Source organism: Chiloscyllium punctatum, chromosome 18 (genome assembly GCF_047496795.1).
Source record: "Chiloscyllium punctatum isolate Juve2018m chromosome 18, sChiPun1.3, whole genome shotgun sequence".
Lineage (NCBI taxonomy): Eukaryota > Metazoa > Chordata > Chondrichthyes > Orectolobiformes > Hemiscylliidae > Chiloscyllium > Chiloscyllium punctatum.
In genome coordinates this window covers 76,485,138-76,509,833 of record NC_092756.1, presented here as the reverse complement: position 1 = coordinate 76,509,833, position 24,696 = coordinate 76,485,138, and the positions used below count along the sequence as shown (strand labels likewise).

The 24,696-nt window shown below is 44.1% G+C and overlaps 2 non-coding genes across 2 annotated transcripts; both read right to left on the bottom strand.

Annotated features, from left to right (window-relative positions):
* Positions 1-8,313: 8,313 nt before the first annotated feature.
* On the bottom strand, positions 8,314-8,386 carry trnar-ucu (transfer RNA arginine (anticodon UCU)). Its single transcript has one exon. It is a non-coding gene; the product is annotated as a tRNA-Arg (tRNA).
* A 7,686-nt stretch (positions 8,387-16,072) lies between these two features.
* Positions 16,073-16,145, bottom strand: trnar-ucu (transfer RNA arginine (anticodon UCU)). Its single transcript has one exon. It is a non-coding gene; the product is annotated as a tRNA-Arg (tRNA).
* Positions 16,146-24,696: the final 8,551 nt, after the last annotated feature.

The following is a 24,696-nucleotide window of genomic DNA, read 5'->3' as shown; positions in this document are numbered from 1 at the left end:
CTGGACCACTCTCCTAAACTGTCTAAATCTTACTGCAGCCTCCCCACCTCCTCAGAACGACCGGCTTCTCTGCCTAACTTTGCATCATCGGTGAACTTCGCCAGAATGCCCCTCAGTCCCTTCATCCAGATCATTAATATATAAAGTGAGCAGCTGCGGCCCCAACACTGAACCCTACGGGACACCACTTGTCACCAGCTGCCATTCCAAGAAAGAACCTTTTATCCCAACTCTCGGCCTTCTGTCAGACAGCCAATCCCCAATCCATGCCAGTAGCTCACCTCGAACACCATGGACCCTCACCTTACTCAGCAGTCTCCCATGAGGCACCTTATCAAAGGCCTTTTGGAAATCTAGGTAGATAACATCCACTGGGTTTCCCTGGTCTAACCTACTTGTTACCTCTTCAAAGAATTCTAACAGGTTTGTCAGGCATGACCTCCCCTTACTAAATCCATGCTGACTTGTTCTAATCCAACCCTGCACTTCCAAGAATTTAGAAATCTCATCCTGAATGATGGATCCTAGAATTTAACCTACAACCGAGGTTAAGCTAACCAGCCGATAATTTTCCATCTTTTATCTTGATCTTTTCTTGAACAAGGGGTTTACAACAGTGATTTTCCAATCATCTGGGAATTTCCCTGACTCCAGTGATTTTTGAAAGATTAAAAATAGCCTCTACTATTTCCTCAGCCACCTCCCTCAGAACTCTCGGATGTAGACCATCAGGGCTGGGAGATTTATCAATTTTTAGACCTTTTAGCTTTTCAAGCACTTCCTCTTTTGTAATGGCTACCATATTCAAATCTGCCCCCGACTCTCCTTAATTGTTAGGATAATGCTCATGTCTTCCACTGTGAAGACTGACACAAAGTATTTACCAAGTTCTTCAGCCATTTCCTTATCTCCCTTCACGAACCTTCCTGCATCAATTTGGAACGGCCCAATTTCTACTTTTGCCTCTCATTTGTTTCTTATGTATTGAAAGAAACTTTAACAATCATTTCTAATATTACTGGCGAGCTTACCTTCATATTTGATCCTCTCCTTCCTATTTCTATTTCTTTGTTATCCTCTGTTTATTTTTGTCGGCTTCCCAATCTTCTGATTTCCCAGTGCTCTTGGCCACTTTGTAGGCTCTCTCTTTCCCTATGATACATTTCCTGACTTCCTTTGTCACCCCTGCCTGTTTAATTCCCGCCCCCTGACGGATAATGTTTCTGCCAAGAGAAGACTGAGGGAGTTTGGGATCCAGTACTCTCTGAGGTATCCGGCGGTGCTCCGATAACCTTACATGGATCCGTACATCTCTTTGATACATCGGAGAAGGCAAGAGACTTTGTGGACAAATTAACCGAATCTGAACAATTTAGTATCTACAAATAGTGTTGTTTGGTTATGACTTTGTTGTTTTTTAAAAAACCGAGGAAGTCCAGTTGGAGCTTTCTTTTCCTTGTTTTCCCGATTGGGTAATAATCTGGTTTAAACTGTGTTTGGTGGTGGTTGAGATGTGTACTTTCAATTTCTAAGTGAAGTTATGCCAGAGGATGGGTGGGGTATTTACCCCATCGATCTTAAATGTTTTTTATCTTTATTTATATTGCTATTCTATGGTATATTTACTTTCTATTCTGCTTGTGTTTGTGCAACGGCTCGAGCTAGAAGGAGGGAAACTGGTTGGGATGGCTAGATGCTCACTTATGGGCAGTTTGGGATGGGTAGTTGCCCCCTTTGGGCAGGAGGTGAGTTCCCCTATTCAGCGCCATTGGCACTTTATATGGTGGTTTGTATTGCTTTTAATCTTTGATAGTTTTGGAGGTTTGTTAAATGTCGTGGTTTCAGTTTATGTAGTTTTTAGATTTGATGGAGCATATGACACTAAGGCTCAGTGATTTGTGGTTCGAGTTCCTCCTCTCTGGAATTTAAATGTTACTGCAGAAGGTTATGGCTAATGACTTGATTAAATGGTGAACCTGGAATATCAAGGGAAGTCACTCACCAATTAAGAGGAATAAGGTACTTTTGAGTCTTAGAAAGGAGAAAGTGGATGTTCCTTTGTTACAGGAGATGCACTTGGATGACAGGGAGCATTTGAAACTACAGCAGAATGGCCTTGATCGGGTTTACTTCACATCATTTAATCCCAGAAAGAGGGGAGTGGCTGTATTGGTGAGGGGGAATCTCCCATTTAAGTTACTAGAGTGTGTTAAAGACACACACAGAGGAGGTTTGTAACTCTTATAGCCTTGATAAATGGTGAAGAATATGGTGTTTAAATGTTTTTTGCCTTCCAGCCCAGCCCCTCAACTTTTTGTTTTCTAAATTGATCAGTCTGGAGTCCTGGCATATCATTATAGGGGGAGATTTTAACTGTCTCATGTATCCCACAGTACAGAGGTTGCCCAAAGCCACCACCCCCGATATCCTCTGTACAAACTAAACAATGAGTGGATCTGTGTGTGGAGTGAGGGTTGGTGGACATCTGGAGGTGTCTCCACCCTACAGGCAGGGATTTTACGGTTTTTCCCAATACACACAGATGTCACACCAGGATTGATTTTTTTCCAATCCCCGTGGCAACCCTGGACTTGGTGGCAGCTTGTACGATCGGTAATATTACCATCTCTGATCACACTCCAGTGTACCTGTTGGTTAAGATTAAGGACGTTACAGTGGGTCCAAGGCACTGGCAAATGGATCTCTTCATCATCAAGGATAATACGTTTGTGGAGCATTTCTCTCGGGAATTTTGGGCGTTCCTAGACAATAAATCACGCTCGGTTAGTAGCCCATCCTTCCTTTCGGAAATTGACAAAGCCTATGCCAGTGGGTCAGTTATTTCCTACTCTGCCAGTAGGAGGCGGAAGAAGGGTGAGCAGCAATGTCTCCTCGAAGCACGGTTGAAGGCAGCTGAGAAGGCCTACTTTGATAGGCCCTCATTGGTCAAGTTACAGAGGATTACGGCACTGCGGTCTGCATTGAATTCTGTGCTCACGCAGACAGCAAAGAATGAGCTTAATTTTGCAAAGCAAAGGTTATATGATCATGGAGACAGGCCTGGTAAATACTTAGCATATCTCGCTCGGAAAAGGAGCACCCCTCAAGCCATTACGGTGATTAGGGAAGGGTCTGGGAACCGAATGTGTGACTCCAAAAAGATTAATGTGTCATTCCAGAGAATTTTCTCTAAGTTATACCAATCTGAGGTTTGTGAGGCGGGGCGGGCCAAAATGAAGGCTTTATTCAAGGATCTGGAGCTCCTGGGTGTGACCCCTGAACAAGAGTCTTTTCTCAATGTCCCCTTATCAGAGCAAGAGGTGCAGGAGGCTGTGAAGCAGCTTCAGAATGGAAAGGCACCCGGTCCTGATGGACTTCCCAGTGAATTCTAGAAGGAATTTATAAACATATTGTCAGGCCCGATGTTCAACATGTTTAATGACTCATACAGCCATGTTTGTCTCCCGCCATCTCTGAGAGAGGGCAATATTTCGCTTATTCTTAAAAAAGGGAAGGTCCTGGGGGACTGTGCTTTGTACAGGCCCATTTCACTCTTAAATGTGGACTTTAAAATCCTCTCTAATACTCTTGTGTTCAGGTTGGAGACTGTGTTACCTTCTATTGTTAAAGAGGACCAGACGGACTTCATAAAGGGCCACAGATCCTTCAATAATGTTAGGAGGCTGCTTAATGTAATTCAAGTGTGTCAACAACAGTCAATATAGGGATTGGTGATTTCTCTAGATACAGAGAAGGCGCTTGACCGAGTTGAGAGGGCGTCTGGGATCTCCCAGACATTAAAAGCAACCAACAATCTTGTCCTCATTCTTTCATCAAATCCAGCAGTTTCAGTCCCTCGCCTGTTAGCATGCATCTGTGTGTTTGGCACCTTTTTGGGGGACAAGATTAATCTTGCAAAATCAGAGGCTATGCCTATGGGTGGTCTTATGAAAGTGTTAAGTCTTGTGGGTGAATATCGATTCCCATTTAAATGGTCACAGGGGGGTTTTGTGTATTTGAGCATGTTCATTACTCCAGTTCTGAATCGGCTGTTCAAAGACAATTTTGTTTAATTATTTGACAAAATCAAACAAGACCTTCAAAGATGGAGGCCCTTCTGGTCTCGTGGTTGGGTCGGATAGTACTTATTAAGATGAATATTCTCCCTCGTTTACTATCCCCTATATGGATGCTCCCCCTGATTTTCGATAAGCAAACATTCAGGAGACTGAACGGCTGGTTCAGCCCCTTTATTTGACATCGTCAGTGGCCCCTCATTAAATGAGCTAAACTGCGATTGTCTCACAGACTGGGGGGAGTGGATCTCCCAGACATTAAAAGCTACCAACTAAGCTCACTTTTATCCTACATGAGTGATTGGGCTTGTGGGGACCCTCTTTCAATATGGTTCGATATTGAAACCTCCCAGGCTAAGGTGACCCCTTACTCACTTGCTGTGTTTGGACAAAATGAGGACACTTCGGGAATATTGCCATAACCCAATAGTTATCGATACTGTTAAAGCACGGAGGGCAATTCAGCAGAGGGAAGGCAATCTTGGCAAGACATCTTCTCTTACACCGGGTATGCCGGGTTTTCAACCGGGGATGATAGATTCAGGATCCAAACATTGGGCAGTTAGGGGTGTGTGTTGCGTGGGTGATTTGTTTGAGGGAGACACAATGATGTCCTTCGATCAGTTAGCACGGAAACACGAGCTACCGAACAGGGACCTCTTTTGTTTATTTCAAGTTAGAGATTTTATTCAAAAAAAGACGACTTTTGACTGATCCCACCAACTCCGACATAGAGAGAGGGGTGATTTAGCCCCATATCCTGCACACCCCACAAAGTTCTGTATTTTTCTGACACAACATCCCACCAAACCCAACACAGACCAGGGGACATTTCCAGGGGAGATGAGAAATCGATTTGACATCAGACAAAGAAGATCAGTCGTGAAGACAAGGCTTAAAAGTTAGCCATCCCAGATGGGACATGAACCCATAATCCGAGGCTGAGGAGGCCAGTGCCTTATCCATTAGACCACTGGGGCCACATCTACCAAACTGAAATGGCAGCCTGTAAATACTGCACCCTGAACCTCTCATATTGTGTTCTTCTCTGAGTTTTATCCTCACACTGATTGGTTGTTCCCCCTTCCATCTCACGCTAAATCATTGACTGCTTGATAAAATTGATCTTACCTCCCATTTCGCCCCAAACGGACAGACAAGAAATCCATCAAACTCCAACTTTGCACAATTGCAGTCTGAGGAAAATGGTGCAGACAGGAAAATAGCAAAGGGCTCAATGTTATTTTGTGCAGCACCTTGAAGATATTTACAGTTAGTGGGGGAGGAGTAAGTGGAGATGTTGCAAACAGCTGCATTGAGGACAAATCAACAGAATCATAGCAGGCATTCAGCGCATTGTGGCTGTGCTGTCTCTTTCAGACAATTCACACCAAGATCTCCCAATTCCTGGAATTACCTTGTGCAAGTTTCTACTAAAGAGCATTTTCCATAATCTCGAAGCAGGCAAGTAATTTTTAACGGAGTAGTTGAAAAATCCAGTCAATTTGGATTGAGATGGAGTTGATATGGGATGTAAATCAGCCACCACAAAGATCAGGCTTCAAAAGTCAACACCCCAACAGGGATTTGAACCTCCAATTCACTCCATCAGAAGCTACAGTCTTACCCATTAAGCCACAAAAACTCAGTGACAGTACTCGATTGGGAATAGTTGATCTTAAACGAGTGCTAACGGCGAGCATATTCCAAGATCTGTCACGACACACTGAGAGATACACTAATGTTTCGGGCAGCTGCTGCCAAGTTGTACAGGGAAACAACACAGTCTAAGGTCTATCACAAATTATCACATCGTTCTTTAAATTCTCAGACCCTCTTGGTGCCTGACAATGAACAGAGATCGGTTCCTGCGCAAGTCCAAAATGCCTTTATTTTTCGTGACACAGAACTTTGAGAAATGTCAAAATTCCAGTGTTTTGTTGGTTCTTTTCTCTCTGCATAGACAGTGCTCAACTGGTTTAGAACCTTTGTCTGCATTTCTATTTGATTTTTTATGAATAAAGTATATTTTATAAATAAACAAAAATCTGGAGAGAGAGAAGATCTGCCCGAACTTGTGAGACCCCGCTTTGTGGAAGAGAGGCAGCCCTATATCGGGACAGGAAGGGGATTCCAATGGCTCAACATGTATTGTTCCAGTTAATACCCTCGCCTCCTTGACCACAAAGTGAAGTGGGAGATGGCACGGGGCAGGGTGACACTAGGCACACGGACACACAAGATGGCCGCTGAGCCATTAGTTGGCCACTTGGCACACAAGATGGCCGCCGGACCACAATATGGAGAGAGACAGCAGAGCAAACACAGACACTGCCTGGGGCCACCAGAATGCCAGCAAAATGCACTCACAACCGAGTTGATTAGTTTAAGGCGGATGGGAGAGACAATACACATGAAGAACATACACTCCCCGCCAAAGGGTCTGGTCAGACAACACGTTTGATAGAAATGTTAGATACAGCCTCAATACAGAGTGATAATAGTCAGGGCTGCAGTAATCGGCCTTCTCAGGAAGAGCGATTAGCGCCCATTACTACAGCAACGGACTTCCGCGCAGATGCTGAAACTGACAACAACTGCACTGAAATTAACAAAGGCCACACTGGAACTGACAATAACTGCACCGAAACGATCAAGGATTCTGCAATGTTTACAATAAACAAGCCATGTTACAGAGACAATAACCTCATCACTGACCTATTATATCACAAAATGTATAACAGTATCTTGACCATGTGCTCCGGGTTGAGAGAAGAATCACAGCTGACCACTGTGCTGTTGGTGCTGCTCTCTCCCCGGAGCTCCGGGATTTCCTTGGACAATAAACTCTGTTGGTGAACCCCGACTCTGACTCAGGGCCTGATGATTTTCAGCAGTTGCCTTCCCACAAATGTTTGTCCAATCTGTGGATGTGGCACTCCAAGTTCTCCAACGATGGCCTAACTACCTCACATCTCCATCATAGCCTCCTTGCAATTGTATTCAATACCTTGACTAAGAAAGGTAAGGGCCCAAATGCATAGCCACAGCCCCATCAGTTCCAACCTTGAACACCCAGATTTCAATCATTTCCATTGACATATTGGACCTTATCATAAATACCAAACATGCAGGTAATCTGGGGTTCAGCTGGTAATGTTGACAGAATATAGCTTAGACTGACACCAACACAACCAAAACAGAAGCTGCTTTGTCCATAGATTGGTAGCTCTATCCGTTGGCTCTATCCCAGTGACCTCATGGGTAAGGCACTAACTTCCTAAACCAGAGATTGTGCGTTCAAGTCTTATTTGGGGTTTTGATTTGTTGAAACCTTCACTGTGCAGCTGATCTTAATCTTGTATGGTCACAGGACCATGGCAACAAATTTGAAATTTGACCAGACAGAAAATTGGCCAAACTAAGTTAAACAGCAGCTATCGGCTCGAGACAACAGTGCAACTAAGATCAAAGAGCTACAAAGATTCAAGAAGAACCAGTTCCAACCAGACTGAGGGTTATATATTGCGAAGTGTCAGCCTGAGCCAATCCACTTTATAGCTCCTGGCATGACAACAGTGAAGGGTATTGGTGTGACCCCATTGGATGATGTGAACCCAGCTCATGACCGTATTGGCCAAAGCCACAGAAGATTCTGGAAGATCAGATACAGGAGAGGAGGAAAACACACCTGACCGCCAAACGCTGAGCAAAGCCTTCAGTGGGTCCTGCAGTGGAGATCTGACCATCTGCTCCAAAACTGTTCATAAAAGACTTCGCATGAGAAGGGCAGGCCATTCAGCCCATCACATCCACACTGACCCTCTGAAGAGCATCCCTTCCAGGCCCAACCCCTATCCTCTCACCCTGCATTCCCCAAAGCCAATCCACCGAACCTGCACATCTTTGGGCTGTGGGAGGAAACCAAAGCACCCGGAGTACCCCATGGAGGGAATGTGCAAACTCGGCACAAACAGACACCCAAGGGAGGAATCAAAGCCAGGTCCCTGATGCTGTGAGGCAGCAATGCTACCCACTGAGCCACCATGCCATCCCCAGGAGAATCTCAGCAGGTTTTCAGCCATTGTGACTGTGCTGTTTCTTTCAGGGAATTCACCTCAATCCTGCAAATCTTGTGCAAGAAGATGTTGGGCACCACTTCCCATCAACTGAATGCAGACATGGAGATTTTCCCAAAGTAAATTAGAAATCAAGTTGACAAAGGGCAGGTAACTGACACCCCAGATGGGACTTGAACCCACAACCCCTGGCTTAGAGGGCCAGTGCCATATCCACTAGGCCACTGGGGCCACGCAGCCAGATGGAAATCACAGCCTTTATGTACTGCACCCGACCTCTCATACTGTGTGTGTCTGAGTGTTGTACTCTCACTGATTGTTTTTGACCCCTTCCATCTCATGCTAAATTGTTGGCTGCTTGATAAATCAATCTCACGTCCCATTTGTCCCCAAACGGACAGATGAGAAATTAACCAAACTCCAATGTTGCACAACTCAAGTCTAAGGAATATGGAGCAGACAAGAAAATAGCAAAGGGCTCAATGTTATTTTGTGCAGCACCTTGAAGATATTTGCAGTTAGTGGGGAAGGAGTAAGTGGAGATGTTGCAAAAAGCTGCATTGAGGACAAATCAACAGAATCTTAGCAGGCATTCAGCCCATTGTGGCTGTGCTGTCTCTTTCAGACAATTCACCCCAAGATCTCCCAAATCCCGGAATTACCTTGTGCAAGTTTCTATGTCACATCATTTGCCATAATCTCAATGTAGGCACAGTGATTTTTAACAGAGTACTGTCGATGAAAAATTCAGGATTAGTGGTGCTGGAAGAGCACAGCAGTTCAGGCAGCATCCAAGAAGCTTCGAAATCGACGTTTCAGGCAAAAGCTGTTCGGAATAAAGGCTGTGAGCCTGAAGCGTAGAGAGATAAGCTAGAGGAGGGTGGGGGTGGGGAGAATGTAGCATACAGTACAATGGGTGAGTGGGGGAGGGGATGAAGGTGATAGGTGGAAAAGGAGGTAGGCAGGTAGGACAAGTCCGAACAAGTCATGTGGACAGTGCTGAGCTGGAAGTTTGGAACTAGGGTGAGGTGGGGGAAGGGGAAATGAGGAAACTGTTGAAGTCCACATTGATGCCCTCGGGTTGAAGTGTTCCAAGGCGGAAGATGAGGCGTTCTTCCTCCAGGCGTCTGGTGGTGAGGGAGCGGCGGTGAAGGAGGCCCAGGACCTCCATGTCCTCGGCAGAGTTGGAGGGGGAGTTGAAATGATTCCAATGGCTCAACATGGATTGTTCCAGTTAATATCCTTTTTCAGATGGATAGAGCTGGAGAGAGAGTAAAGATTGTGGGAATTCGGGAAATGCTGACAATCTGTTTTAATATTTTGTTAATAAAATCAAGTTGAACCGCAAACCATATTTGGTCCCCCTTTGTCTGCATCACCAACAAGAATACTGAGGGAAAGTTGAGTTTAATTATATTGTGTTACTAATGTTCATCTGGTTGATCAGTGGAAATTAAAAGCCATGTCACACAACAGGCAGAGTCAATCTTTAGCTGAGTAGAAGTTCAGCAGAGAGAAACAGACTTACTTTGTGAGATAATACGTCATTCCTGTCCCATTGATCTCTTAACTGCAGGGAACTTTCAGATACGTGGTATCTTTAGAGCAATTAAATATCCTCCCAAGATATATGCTTTCACTCTCAACTGAAGATGTTATAACTTCAATGGCTAAGAGCATTAACCAATAAATCAATGCCAAGCCAGTTGAAGTATTACACTTGGCCCATCATCATCGCTGTAATTGCAGAATGCAGCATAACCTATTCCATCTTCTAACCTACTGACAGCCTACTTTTCAGAAGTCTCCTTACACGACTCTGAAAACAAATTAAAAGAAACCAATTAAACTAAATAAGCACAAATCAAAATGTCCCAGTCATTTAAAAAGGCTCTGTCACAAAAGTCAAAATCTCCCAAGAAAGCTTACACTTACAGAGTCACAGAGTTGGACAGATCCTTCGCTCCAACTCGTCCATGCCAACCAGATATCCGAAAGTTATCTAGTCCCACAAACCAGCATTTGGCCCATATCCCTCTGAAGCCTTCTTATTCATGTCCCCACCCAGCTGCCTTTTAAATGTTACAGAGTCTTAGAGTTATACAGCACGGAAACAGACCCTTTGGTCCAACCCGTCTATGCCGACCAGATATCCTGAATTAATCTCGTCCGACTTGCCAGCATTTGGCCCATATCCCTCTGAAGCCTTCTTATTCATGTCCCCATCCAGCTGCCTTTTAAGTGTTACAGAGTACTGGAGTTATACAGCACGGAAACAGACCCTTTGGTCCAACTCGTCTATGCCGACCAGATATCCTGAATTAATCTAGTTTGACTTGCCAGCATTTGGCCCATATCCCTCTAAACCCACCCTGTTCATATACCCCCATCCAAATGCCTTTTGAATGTTTTGGAGGAGCCGGTGTTAGACTGGGGTGGACAAAGTTAAAAATCACACAACACCAGGTTATAGCCCAGTGGGTTTATTTGGAAGCACGAGTTTTCGAAGCGATGCTCCTTCACTGGGTGGTTGTCTTCACCTGATGAAGAAGCAGCGCTCTGAAAGCTAGTGCTTCCAAATAAACCTGTGGGATTATAACCTGGTGTTGTGTGACTTTTAACTTCTAAATGTTGTTATTGTACTAGCCTCCACCACTTCCTCTTGCAGCATGTTCCATATAAGCACCACCCTCTGCATGAAAAGGTTGCCCCTAAGGTTCCTTTTAAATTATTATTCCTCTCACCTTAAACCTTTCCCCCTCTGTTTTTGTACTCCCCCACCCTGGGGAAAGGACTGAAGCTATTCACCCTATCCATGTCCCTCATGGTTTTATAAACCTTTATAAGGTCACCCTTCAGCCTCCGATGCTCCAGAGAAAATATCCTCAGTCTATTCATCCTCCCCCGATAGCACAAACCCTGTAACCCTTGCAACACCCTTGTAAATCTTTTCTGAATGCTTGCAGGTTTTACAACATCTTTCTACAGCAGGGAAACCAGAATTGAACGCAGTATTCCAAAAGGTGGCCTAACCAATATCCTGTACAGCCACAACCCAACATCCCAATTCCTATACTCAATGCACTGATTCATAAAGGCAAGTGGATCAAATGTCTTCTTCACTATGCTATCTACCTGCAACTCCTTCTCTTCCTAATCTGTGTGTATGTGAGTTACAATAATCTTTTTGAATTCTGATATGAATAGATTCGCTCTTTTGTTAATTCAACATATCCAGGTTTAATTGGATACTTTTAAACACCAATTCAAATGGTTTGGGAGGAAGACATCCACAAGAAAGGGTCCCTTTTCAAATTAATCTGTTAGTGACCAATCAAGGATCCAGGTAAATGAAGAAAGGAAACCATTTCATCCCTGCTCACCTGGGAGCTTAACAATTTGGGGTATCTGTCTGGAACTGTAATAACGTGGGGAAAAATAATCACACCAGCCTCTCTTTGTAAGTTCTCCATGTATTTACGAAACAATGCCCTTCACCAGCACATCTCAGTGATATATTTAACATTCCATTCACATTAATCACTCCAAGGGCATGTTTTACGTTCGGAATATAAACAGTAAGTGTTGAAATTCTCAGCTTCGGAAGCATCTGCTGAAAAAATCAAAATGAATATTGCAAATTGATAATTGTGTTTCTCTCCACAGATGCTGCCTGACCTGCATTTCAGTATTTCTTGATTTTATTGCAGATTTTCAGCACATGTGGTATTTAACTTGTGTATAATTTTTTTACGTAAGGAGAATGGAGACTTGAAAACATTGAATGGGACTTTTGCTCATTAACCTCTTGGGAATTGTCTGCTATTGAATGATTTGATTCAGACTTTAGACAAGGTGCAATCATGACAAAGTCTGTGGGATTGTACTTATTATATATCAAGGAACAGCTCATCAAATAAGGCAATCCTCTGAAACATATGAATTCTCACCTCAAGTTTGGGGAGAAAGGTATAAAGGATCAGTATTAGATGGGGTGAGATCTGAACAACTTCAGAAAAACTTTGATCTTAAAACTACAATTCTGCAGGAGAGTGTTTATTACAGTGAGTGATACCACACAGTATTTCAATTGCACTGAATTGGTTTTGAAAGATAACTCAATAAATGCAGGTTGATGCTGTAGATGGTTCCTGTCGATATATTTCGTTGACCTGTTCAGACGTGTTATGATGTTAAGTCTCAGGCAGAAAGAGGAAGAAGGTATAAGTAAGGTTCAAGAAACTGAAGACAGACAGAGCCCTGGAGATAACAGGAATGAACTCAAACTAGGAAATAGAGAATTTGAAGCGACCATGCGATGTTTATGGAAAACAGGATTAAGGAACCTCCAAGGCACTTTACAGAGGGATAACAAGCAACAGGTCACCAGGGAAAGAGTATGTCTTCTCAGAGCAAAGGAGGGAATTTACACATGGAGCCGGAGGAAGTGGGTGAGGTTCTTCATGAATAAACTGCATTGGTATTTCTTTAGGATTCTGGGTAGTCCAAGATGGAGGATGGGAAAAAGTTGTGACTGTAAGAGCTGCCTCTTTTTTGAGGCCTTTTTCTGTGTTGGGGGTGATTTCCTCAAATTCCAGGAGCAGCAATTACTGTTTTATTATGCAACTTTGGAGAAAAACAAACTCAAAACAACGGCACTTTTAAAAGGAAGAAAATCAGACAAAGAAAGTGAGTACATGGTCAGGGGGGCGGGAGGGAAGAAACCTACACTGCTCACTGATATGGATAGGAAGGGTCGAGAGGGATATGGGCCCAGTGTGGGCGAATGGGACGAGATTAGATTAGGATATGTGGTCAGCATGGACGAGTTGGATCGAAGGGTCTGTTCCCATGCTGTACATCTCTATCACTCTCTGACATGGTGGATGGTGAGTCTTGTATATTGATATTCTAGAGCATGTCAATATTAAAAAGGAGGTGTTGGGTGTTTTGAAAAGCATTAAGGTAGACAAGTCCCCAAGACCTGATGGAATCTATCATAGAATCCTGAGAGAGACAGGTGTGGAAATTGCTACGGATTTGTACAAAATATTTGTATCCTTTATCGTCACAGGAGAATTCCCAGAGGACTGGAGAATACCCAATGTTGTTTCTTTCTTAAAGAATGGCAACAAGAATAATTCAGGAAATTAAATGCCAGATTGGCTTCCTGTTATTCATTGCTTGGACATCACTGTCTGTGCCTGGATGGTACCCTCTGGAAGTCACTCTGTAAAGATCTCCACCCCTCTACCTTGGGGTCTCAGGATCTCAAGGTGTTCCTCTCTTTGGCCAAGGTTTCGGTCCATGTGTAATGGTTTCCTGAATGTGGTTCCTGTGAAGTGCCTTGTGCCATGAAAAGGGATCCCTACATGCAGGCTGTAGTTGGGTTGAAGTGTTATGGAGAGCAGGCAGGAAAGTGGAGTTGAGGCCGAGATGAGATCAGCCATGATCGTGTGGAATGACAAAGCAGGCTCGAGGAGCTGAATTTACGAATTTTTAAGATCATTCTGCTGGGCCACTTTTCGTTGTTGCCTGTCCCAAAGTCCACCTTGGAGGATGGTTACCTGAAGGATCGAGGTTGAAAGTCCCTGATCGTTGAAGTGATCTCCGACTGGGAGGGAACACCTCTGTTTGGTGATTGTTACGCGGTGCCCATTCATCTGTTGCCGTAGCCTCTGCTCGGTCTCACCAATGTACCATGCATTGGGCATCCTTCCCTGCAGCGTATGAGATAGACAACATTGGCCGAGTCACGTGAGTACCTGCCGCGTACATGGTGGGAGATGTCCCCATGTGTAATGTCGGTATCCATGGCGACACTCTGACACGTTTTACAGTGTCTGCTGTGACAGGGTTGTTTGGTGTTGTCCTGAAGGCCGGGCAGTTTGCTGTGAACAATGGTCTGTTTAAGGTTTGGTGGCTGTTTAAAGGTGAGAAGTGGAGGGGTGGGGAAGGTCTTGGCGAGGTGCTCATTCTCATCGATAATGTGTTGCAGGCTGTGGAGAATGTGACGTAGTTTCTCAGCTCCTGGTAAGTACTGGACAATGAAGGGTACCCTGTTGGTTACAGCTCGTGTCTGTCTCCTGAGGAGGTCATTGCAGTTTCTCCCTGGGGCATGTCAGAACTGGCGATTGATGAGTTAAGCATCGTATCACATTCTTATCAGGCCATCCTTGTGTACTTCCAAGTGCCCCTCACATTCCCCCTGACCTGAACAGATCCTGTGTAAGTGTACGGCTTGTACAGAGGGGACGTCTGTTTTAATATGTTGAGGGTGGGTTTGTGGTTGAGTGAGGTGCTGTGGTGTCCATCCTTGATGGAGATGCATGTGTCCATGAATGAGACAGATACTAAACATTAGTCCATGGTGAGTTTGATGGTGGGATGAAACTCGTGAAATGTTGGTGAACATAAATGTTGGGAGAGTGCAGCATTGTTCTGACATGAACACAACCAAGGTTGAGGGGATCAATTCTCCTGACATGGCCCCAGAAGCACGTGTTGTCCCAGTGACCTAACAGCTCCATCTCTGATCTTCTAAGCTACTGCCTGTGGTTTACATCCCTTCTGGGGATACTTTCAATTTAAACATTCTCTCCAATTAAAACCCTCTCACTGCATTATCTCCATTGAAATTAAGTTAATCTCTGACCTAATATCTTTAAAACTCTACATGGCTGATCATGGAATTAAAACATTACCAAGTCAGTTTGATACATGTGGAAACAAACGTTTGATAAACTGGAGCGAAAGGGAGTGGAATTAATTTCTCAGCTCTCCCAAAGAGACAGCATTGACATGATGGGCTTCAGTATATACAGTCACATTCGAAGATTCATTGATCTGAAATTAAACAGTCAAATGTCTGTTTCACCACAGTCGACTCATCTGTTGTTCGTTTCCTCACTGATGCAGGAATTAGCATTGACCCATTTGTTCTTGTCTTTCTGGGACCATTCCTTCAATGTTGGCTGTACAAACATTGAGCTTGCTTGACTTCTATACTGTCCTCTTGGTATTTAACAGGATAAAATGCAGGTGAAATAAAGTTATTCCATACGCAAAAATTTATACTTAAATTCGATGAGTTGGACCAAGATAACAGTCACCCTAAAGGTGGAAGATTCGTTGAAAATATTTGGTTTGCAAGTAATGACAGACACAGTGAAAAGTTTTGTCTTGTGAGCAATACAGGCAGCTCACAGAGTTCAGTAGCATAGATAAGTAAATAATAGGGAAACAGCAGCATGAACAAAAACACAGGTACAGGCGAGTATTGAGAGTCTGTGAGACCGTTCAGTATTCTAACAACAGTAGGGTAGAAACTGTTTCAAAACTGGTTGGTGCGTGTGTTCAGGCTTCTGTACCTTCTCCCCGATGGTAGAGGTTGTAGAAAAACATTGCCAGGGTGGGATGGATCTTTGAGAATGCTGGAGACCTTTCCTTGACAGTGGGCCTGGGAGATGGATTCTATAGATGGGAGGTTGGCCTTTGTGATTGTCTGGGCTGAGTTCACCACTCTCTGTAACTGTCTCCGATCTTGAATGGTACAGTTGCCAAACCAGGTAGTGACACATCCAGACAGAATGCTGTCGATGGTGCACCTATAAACGTTGGCAAGGGTATTCTCTGTCAGTAATATCCGATGTTCTGGAGGGATCAGTGTTGAAGTGTTGGTTTGTTGATGAGAGTGTGATGAGAGCTGGCTTCCAAAAGCAACCTCTCCAACCGCACTCTCAGGAATCTCGTCCCCATCCAGAAACAGCAGCCACTTGATCACCACCTTCAACATTCAATCCTGCAGATCCTTGAAAATCTTGTGCAAGATCATGTTGGATACCACTGACCATCAACTGAATGCAGAGATGGGGATTTTTCCAAAATAGTTTAGAAATAAAGGATAAGCCACAGAGACACCCCAGATGGGACTTGAACCCACAACCCCTGGCTTAGAAGGCCAGTGCCTTATCCATTAGGCCACTGGGGCCTCACTTGCTCTTTGCCAATGGCAGCCTTTAAATACTGCACCCTGACCTCTCATCGTGTGTGTTTCTGTGTGTTGTACTCTCACTGATTGGTTCTTCCGCCTTCCATCTCATGCCACATTGTTGGCTGCTTGATAAATTGATCCCGCCTCCCATTTCTCCCCAAACGGACAGATGAGATATCAACCAAACTCCAACTTTGCACAACTCAAGTCTGAGGAAAATGGAGCAGACAGGAAAATAGCAAAGGGCTCAATGTTATTTTGTGCAGCACCTTGAAGATATTTGCAGTTACTGGGGAAGGTGGAAGTGGAGATGTTGCAAAAAGCTGCATTGAGGACAAATCAACAGAATCTTAGCGGGCATTCAGCCCATTGTGGCTGTGCTGTCTCTTTCAGACAATTCACCCCAAGATCTCCCAAATCCCAGAATTATCTTGTTTAAGTTTCTACTAAACAGCATTTGCCATAATCTCAACACAGGCACAATGATTTTTAACAGAGTAGTTAAAAAATCCAGTCAATTTGGATTGAGATGAAGTTGACATGGGATGAAAATCAGCCACTGCAAAGACCAGGCTTAAAAATGAAATCCCTGAAATCCCAGATTTCAGAGGCCAGTGCCATAACCATTAGGCCATGAGGGCACTATATTGGCAGACCACTGGGAACAGTTGACCTCAAATGAGTGTGACAGCCAAGCACACTCCCAGATCTGTGACAACACACTGAGGGACGCACTAAAGGTTCAGGCAGCTGCTGCCAAGGTGTAAAAGGGAAACAACACAGTCTCAGGTCTTTCTGACAAATGATCACATCGTCCTTTCAGTTCTCAGACCCTCTTGGTGCCTGACAATGAACAGAGATCGTTTCCTGCCCAAGTCCAAAATGCCTTTCTTTCCACAACGATACAGAAGGTTTGAGAAATGTCAATATTCCAATGGTTTGTTGGTTCTTTTCTCTCTGCATAGACTGTACACAACTGATTTAGAACCACTGTATGCATTTCCAAATGATGTTACAAACTGTTTCAATACTTTTTTAACAAATTCAAGTTGAAATGCAAATCAGATTTAGTCTCCCTTTGTCCCCATCACCAACAAGAATACTTGAGTAAAGTTGTGAGGAATTCATCAGACCAATGAGACTCCAGGAATTCTTCCAAGATGTCAGCAATGATCCCAATGAGCCAACCAACGAACGGGAACAGTCATCAGAGAGATCCATCGTGGAGCGACCAAAGAAGGAGTCGATTTGTATCCCTGCGGAGGGCCGCTGTCCTGACCTTGAGATGTATGCTCAACCGTCAGGAGATGGGTGAATGACAGATTTAAAAATCACACAACACCAGGTTAGAGTCGAACATGTGGAAGCACTAGGTTTCGGAGCACTGCTCCTTCATCAGGTGGTTGTGGAGAATAAGATTGCAGGACACAGAATTTATAGCAAATGTTTACAGTGTGATGCAACTGAAATTGTATCTTGAGAAATTGTATCTGGATTGTTTGTGAAGTCTCTCATCTTTTAGAATGGCCAGGTTGGTTTTCGTTCTTTCATATGTAAATTGCAGAACTTTTATCAAAAGTTACATTCTCAAGTGAACTTTAACAATTGGTGTCGTGTGGGCCCAGATGATGCATTGAAGGTGTGAGCTTCCCTGTGTCAGACTGTCTGTGCCACAATGGTCAGACTGATTCTAATCTAATAAACAGATTTACAGCATCTCACAGGAATTCATATCGTTTTTGAGCAAAGTAAAATGTAATTTTGTAAGTACACGTTCATCACACAAACTTATATGTGTGTGTGTATATGGGTGTGTGTATATGTGCGTGTGGGTGTATATGTGAGTGTATGTGTGCGTATATGTGTGTGGGTGTGTATTTGTGTGTATATGTGCGTGTGCATGTGTGTGTGTGCATATGTGTGTGTATATATATGTGTGTGTATGTATATCTGTGTGTGGATGTGTTTGTGTGTGTGGGTGTGTATCTGTGTGTGTATATGTGTTTATGCATGTGAATGTGTGTGTATATATGTGTGCATGTGTGTGTGTGGGTGCGTGTGTGTGTGTATATGTGTGTGTGTTAATATGCGTATGCATGTGTGTGGCTGTGTGTGTGTGGGTGTGTATGTATGTATATATGTGTGTGTGTATATATGTACGTGTACGTGTGTGTATGTGGGTGTGTATGTGCATATGTGTATGTGTTTGTGTTTATGTATATACGTGTATGTGTGTGTATGTGTGGGTATGTGTGTGTGTGTGTAAGTGTGTGTGTATGTGTGCATGTGTGTGTGTATGTGTGTGTGTGTGTGTATGTGTGTGTGTGTACGTGTGTGTGTGTGTGTGTGTGTGTAGTTGAATGGGGTCACCTGTAATGTCCCAGTTGAGGCCATCTCCATTGTTCCCAAACTTGGTGATCAGCCTCTGCTCGGCCACTTTTCATTGTTGCCTGTCCCGAAGTCCCCCTTGGAGGAAGGTCCGAGGTCGAATGTCCCGAATTGCTGAAGTGTTCTCTGACTGGGAGGGAACACTCCTGTCTGTTGACACTCAGAACAGCCCCACCCCCCCACCCCATATATGCACACGCACAGACACACGCACACCCACACGCACACACGCACACGCGCGCACGCACACATGTGCACAGACACACACACACACACACACACACACACTTACAAGCACATATAAGTTTGTGGGGTGAATTTGAATTTGCAGAACTACATTTTATTTTGCTCAAAAACTGTATGAACTACAGAGCTAAGGAGAGAATTGTGGCAGCTCCCAGAATCAGGTGGCTCAGTGGTTAGCACTGCTGCCTTACAATACCAGGGTGTCAGGTTCAATTCCCGCCTTGGGAATTGTGGAGTCTGCACATTGCTCTGGTTTCCTCCCACAGTACAAAGGTGAATTGGCCATGTTAAATTGCCCATAGTGTTACCTGTTTCCACACTGTAGGTAGTCTAATCCAGGGGAAGGATCTGAAGGCCCTAATTTACGAGGGCTCTAAGCTCATGCCTTTCCAGGACTTCTCAGGGGTGGGAAACCAGAAAAGAAAACCTTACGACGATGAGCCTAAGACATAGGAATGGAAGTAAGGCCATTCATCGGGTCCACCCCCCCCATTCAATCGTGAATGATGGGCATTTCAACGCCACTTTGTGGCACTCTCACCGTTCACCCTTAATTCCTTGCGTGATCAAGAATTTATCAATCTCTGCCCTGAAGACAATTAACGCCCTGGCCTCTGCTGCGCTCCACGGCAATGAATTCCACAGGCCCACCACTCTCTGCCTGAAGAAATGTCTCCTCATTTCCGTTCTAAATTGACCCCCCTCTAATTCTCAGGCTGTGCCCATGGGTCCTGATGGAAACACATTCCCAGCATCCACCCTTTCTAAGCCATGCATTATCTAGTAAATTTGTATGAGATCTCCCCTCAACCTTCGAAACTCTAATCAATACAATCCCAGGATCCTCAGCTGTTCATTGTATGTTAAGCCTCCCATTCCAGGGATCATCTGTGTGAATCTCCGCTGGACATGCTCCAGTGCCAGTATGTCCTTCCTGAGGTGTGGAGCCCAAAATTGGATACAGTATTTCAAATGGGGCCTAACCAGAGCTTTATAAAGTCTCAGAAGGACATCACTGCTTTTACATTCCAACCCTCTTGAGATAAATGGCAACATTACATTTGTTTTCTTAACCATGGACTCAACCTGCAAGTCAACCTTTAGACATTCCTGGACTATCACTCCCAGATCCCTTTGTACTTTGGCTTTAAGAATTTTCTCACTGTTTAAAAAATAGTCCATGCCTGTATTCCTTTTTCCAAAGTGTAAGTCCGAGCATTTGCTCAGGTTGAATTTCATCAGCCATTTCCTGGACCACTCTCCTAAACTGTCTGAATCTTTCTGCAGCCTCCCCATCTCCTCAGAACGACCTGCTTGTCTGCCTAACTTTGCATCATTGGTGAACTTCACCAGAATGTCCCCCAGTCCCTTCATCCAGATCATTAATATATAAAGTGAACAGCTGCGGCCCCAAAACTGAACCCTAGGGGACACCACTTGTCACCAGCTGCCATTCCAAGAAAGAACCTTTTATCCCAACTCTCTGCCTTCTGTCAGACAGCCAATCCCCAATCCTTGCCAGTAGCTCACCTCAAACACCATGGACCCTCACCTTACTCAGCAGTCTCCCGTGAGGCACCTTATCAAAGGCCTTTTGGAAATCTAGGTAGATCACATCCACTGGGTTTCCCTGGTCTCACCTACTTGTTACCTCTTCAAAGAATTCTAACAGGTTTGTCAGGCATGACCTCCCCTTACTAAATCCATGCTGACTTGTTCTAATCCAACCCTGCACTTCCAAGAATTTAGAAATCTCATCCTTAATGATGGATCCTAGAATTTAACCTACAACCAAGGTTAGGCTAACAAGCCTATAATTTTCCATCTTTTATCTTGATCTTTTCTTGAACAAGGTGTTTACAACAGTGATTTTCCAATCATCTGGGAATTTCCCTGATTCCAGTGATTTTTGAAAGATTGAAAATACCCTCTACTATTTCCTCAGCCACCTCCCGCAGAACTCTCGGATGTAGACCATCGAGGCCGGGAGATTTATCAATTTTTAGACCTTTTAGCGTTTTGAGCGCTTCCTCTTTTGTAATGGCTACCATATTCAAATCTGCCCCCTGGCTCTCCTTAATTGTTAGGATAATACTCATGTCTTCCACTGTGAAGACTGACACAAAGTATTGACCAAGTTCTTCAACCATTTCCTTATCTCCCTTCACGAGCCTTCCTGCATCAATTTGGAATGGCACAATTTCTACTTTTGCCTCTTGTTTGTTTCTTATGTAATGAAAGAAACTTTAACCATCATTTCTAATATTACTGGCGAGCTTACCTTCATATTTGATCCTCTCCTTCCTATTTCTATGTCTTTGTTATCCTCTGTTTGTTTTTGTCGTCTTCCCAATCTTCTGATTTCCCAGTGCTCTTGGCCACTTTGGAGGCTCTCTCTTTCCCTATGATACATTTCCTGACTTCCTTTGTCAGCCCTGGCTGTTTAATTCCCGCCCCCTGACGGATAATGTTTCTGCCAAGAGAAGACTGAGGGAGTTTGGGATCCAGTACTCTCTGAGGTATCCGGCGGTGCTCCGATAACCTTACATGGATCCGTACATCTCTTTGATTCATCGGAGAAGGCAAGAGACTTTGTGGACAAATTAACCGAATCTGAACAATTTAGTACCTACAAATAGTGTTGTTTGGTTATGTCTTTGTTGTTTTTTAAAGAAACTGAGGAAGTCCAGTTGGAGCTTTCTTTTCCTTGTTTTCCCAATTGGTAATAATCCGGTTTAAACTGTGTTTGGTGGCGGTTGAGATGTGTACTTTCAATTTCTAAGTGAAGTTATACCAGAGGATAGGTGGGGTATTTACCCCATCGATCTGAAATGTTTTTCTCTTTATTCATATTTCTATTCTATGGTATATTTACTTTCTATTCTGCTTGTGTTTGTGGTACGGCTCTAGCTAGAAGGAGGGAAACTGTTTGGGATGGCTTGATGCCCACTCATGCGCAGTTTGCGATGGGTAGTTGACCCCTTTGGGCAGGAGGTGAGTTCCCCTATTCAGCGCCATTGGCACTTTATATGGTGGTTTGTATTGCTTTTAATCTTTGATAGTTTTGTAGGTTTGTCAATTGTAGTGGTTTCAGTTCATGTAGTTTGTATATTTGATGGATCATATGACACTAAGGCTCAGTGATTTGTGGTTCGTGTTCCTCCTCTCTGGAATTTAAATGTTACTGCAGAAGATTATGGCTAATGACATGATTGAATGGTGAACCTGGAATATCAAGGGAAGTCGAGAAGAAAGTGAGGACTGCAGATGCTGGTGATCAGAGCTGAAAATGTGTTGCTGGAAAAGCGCAGCAAGTCAGGCAGCATCCAAGGAACAGGAGAATCGACGTTTCGGGCATCAGCCCTTCTTCAGGAATCAAGGGAAGTCTCTCACCAATTAAGAGGAAGAAGGTACTTTTGAGTCTTAGAAAGGAGAAAGTGGATATTCCTTTGTTTCAGGAGACGCACTTGAATGACAGGGAGCATTTGAAACTACAGTAGAATGGCCTTGATCTGGTTTACTTCACATCATTTAATACCAGAAGTAGGGGAGTGGCTGTATTGGTGAGGAGGAATCTCCAGGTTAAGTTACTAGAGTGTGTCAAAGACACACACACAGGAGGTTTGTAATTCTTATAGCATTGATAAATGGGAAAAATATGGTGTTTAAATGTTATTGTCCTCCAGTGCATCCCCTCAACTTTTTGTTTTCTGAATTGATCAGTCTGGAGTCCTGGCATATCATTATAGGGGGAGATTTTAACTGTCTCATGGATCCCACAGTACTGAGGTTCCCCAAAGCCCCCACCCCCGATATCCTCTGTACAAACTAAACAATGAGTGGATCTGTGTGTGGAGTGAGGGTTGATGGACATCTGGAGGTGTCTCCACCCTACAGGCAGGGATTTTACGGTTTTCTTCTCCAATCCACACAGATGTCACACCAGGATTGATTTTTTTCCAATCCCCGTGGCAACCCTGGACTTGGTGGCACCTTGTACGATCGGTAATATTACCATCTCTGATCACACTCCACTGTACCTGTTGGTTAAGATTAAGGACGTTACAGTGGGTCCAAGGCACTGGCAAATGGATCCTTTTATCCTCAAGGATAATACGTTTGTGGAGCATTTGTCTCGGGAATTTTGGTCTTTCCTCGACATTAACTCACGCTCGGCTCGTAGCCAATCCTTCCTTTTGGAAATTGCCAAAGCCTATGACAGTGGTCAGTTATTTCCTACTCTGCCAGTAGGAGGCGGAAGAAGGGTGAGCAGCAACGTCTCCTCAAAGCATGGTTGAAGGCAGCTGAGAAGGCCTACTTTGACAGGCCCTCGTTGGTCAAGTTCCAGAGGATTGCGGCGCTGCGGTCTGCATTGAATTCCGTGCTCACACAGACAGCAAAGAATGAGCTTAATTTTGCAAAGCAGAGGTCATATGATCATGGAGACAGGTCTGGCAAATACTTAGCATATCTCGCTAGGTAAAAGAGCGCCCCTCAAGCCATTACAGTGATTAGGGAAGGGTCTGGGAACCGAACGTGTGACTCCAAAAAGATTAATGTGTCATTCCAGAGATTTTACACTAAGTTATACCAGTCTGAGGTTTGTGAGGAGGGGCGGGCCAAAATACAGGCTTTATTCAGGATCTGGAGCTCCTGGGTTTGACCCCTGAACAAGAGTCTTTTCTCAATGTCCCCTTATCAGAGCGAGAGGTGCAGGAGGCTGTGAAGCAGCTTCAGAGTGGAAAGGCACCCAGTCCTGATGGACTTTCCAGCGAATTCTAGAAGGAATTTATAAACATATTGTCAGGCCCGATGTTCAACATGTTTAATGACTCATACAGCCATGATTGTCTCCCGCCATCTCTGAGAGAGGCCAATATTTCTCGTATTCTTAAAAAAGGGAAGGTCAATGTAGGGATTGGTGATTTCTCTAGATACAGAGAAGGCGCTTGACCGAGTTGAGAGGCCGTACCTTTTCTATACTCTGGAGCGGTTTGTTTTGGGCGAAGTTTTTATAAGATGGGTAAAGGGTCTCCATAATGACCCTCTCACTGCAATCATCACAAACAGGGTGTGATCAAGCAATTTTAACATTTTTTGGGTCAGCCGGCAGGTCTGTTCCCTTTCCCCACTGCTTTTTACAGTGAGGATTGAATCATTGGTGGAGGGCATTCATAGGGATCCCAATATATCAGCTCCAGACGGGGGGTAAATTTACGTGACCTCACATGTTCCCACATTGTATTTCAATTGGCTAAATTTTTGGGCCAATCCCTAAACCCATCCATCTCCCTCTGTAAACTCTGTGAGTCAGCCTCAACAGTTGCCTTCCCACAAATGTTTGTCCAATCTGTGGATGTGGCACTCCAAGTTCTCCAACGATGGCCTAACTACCACACACCTCCATCATAGCCTCCTTGCAATTGTATTCAATACCTTGACTAAGAAAGGTAAGGGCCCAAATGCATAGCCACAGCCCCATCAGTTCCAACCTTGAACACCCAGATTTCAATCATTTCCATTGACATATTGGACCTTATCATAAATACCAAACATACAGGTAATCTGGGGTTCAAGTGGTAACATTGACTGAATATAGCTTAGTCTGATACCAACACAACCAAAAGAGAAGTTGCTGTATCCACAGACAGATAGGTCTATCTGTTGGAAACCAGTTACCTCATAGGTAAGGCACTAACTTCCTAAACCAGAGATTGTGGGCTCAAATGGTATTTGAATGTTTGATTTTGTTTAACCCTTCAGAGTGCAGCTGATCTCAATCCTGTGTGGTCACATGACCATGACAACAAAATCAGGCATTCTCAATTGATCCTCAGCTGGAGAAATTTGACCTGATAGAAAATTGGCCAAACTAAATTAAACAGCAGCTATCGGCTCGAGAGAACCGTGCAGC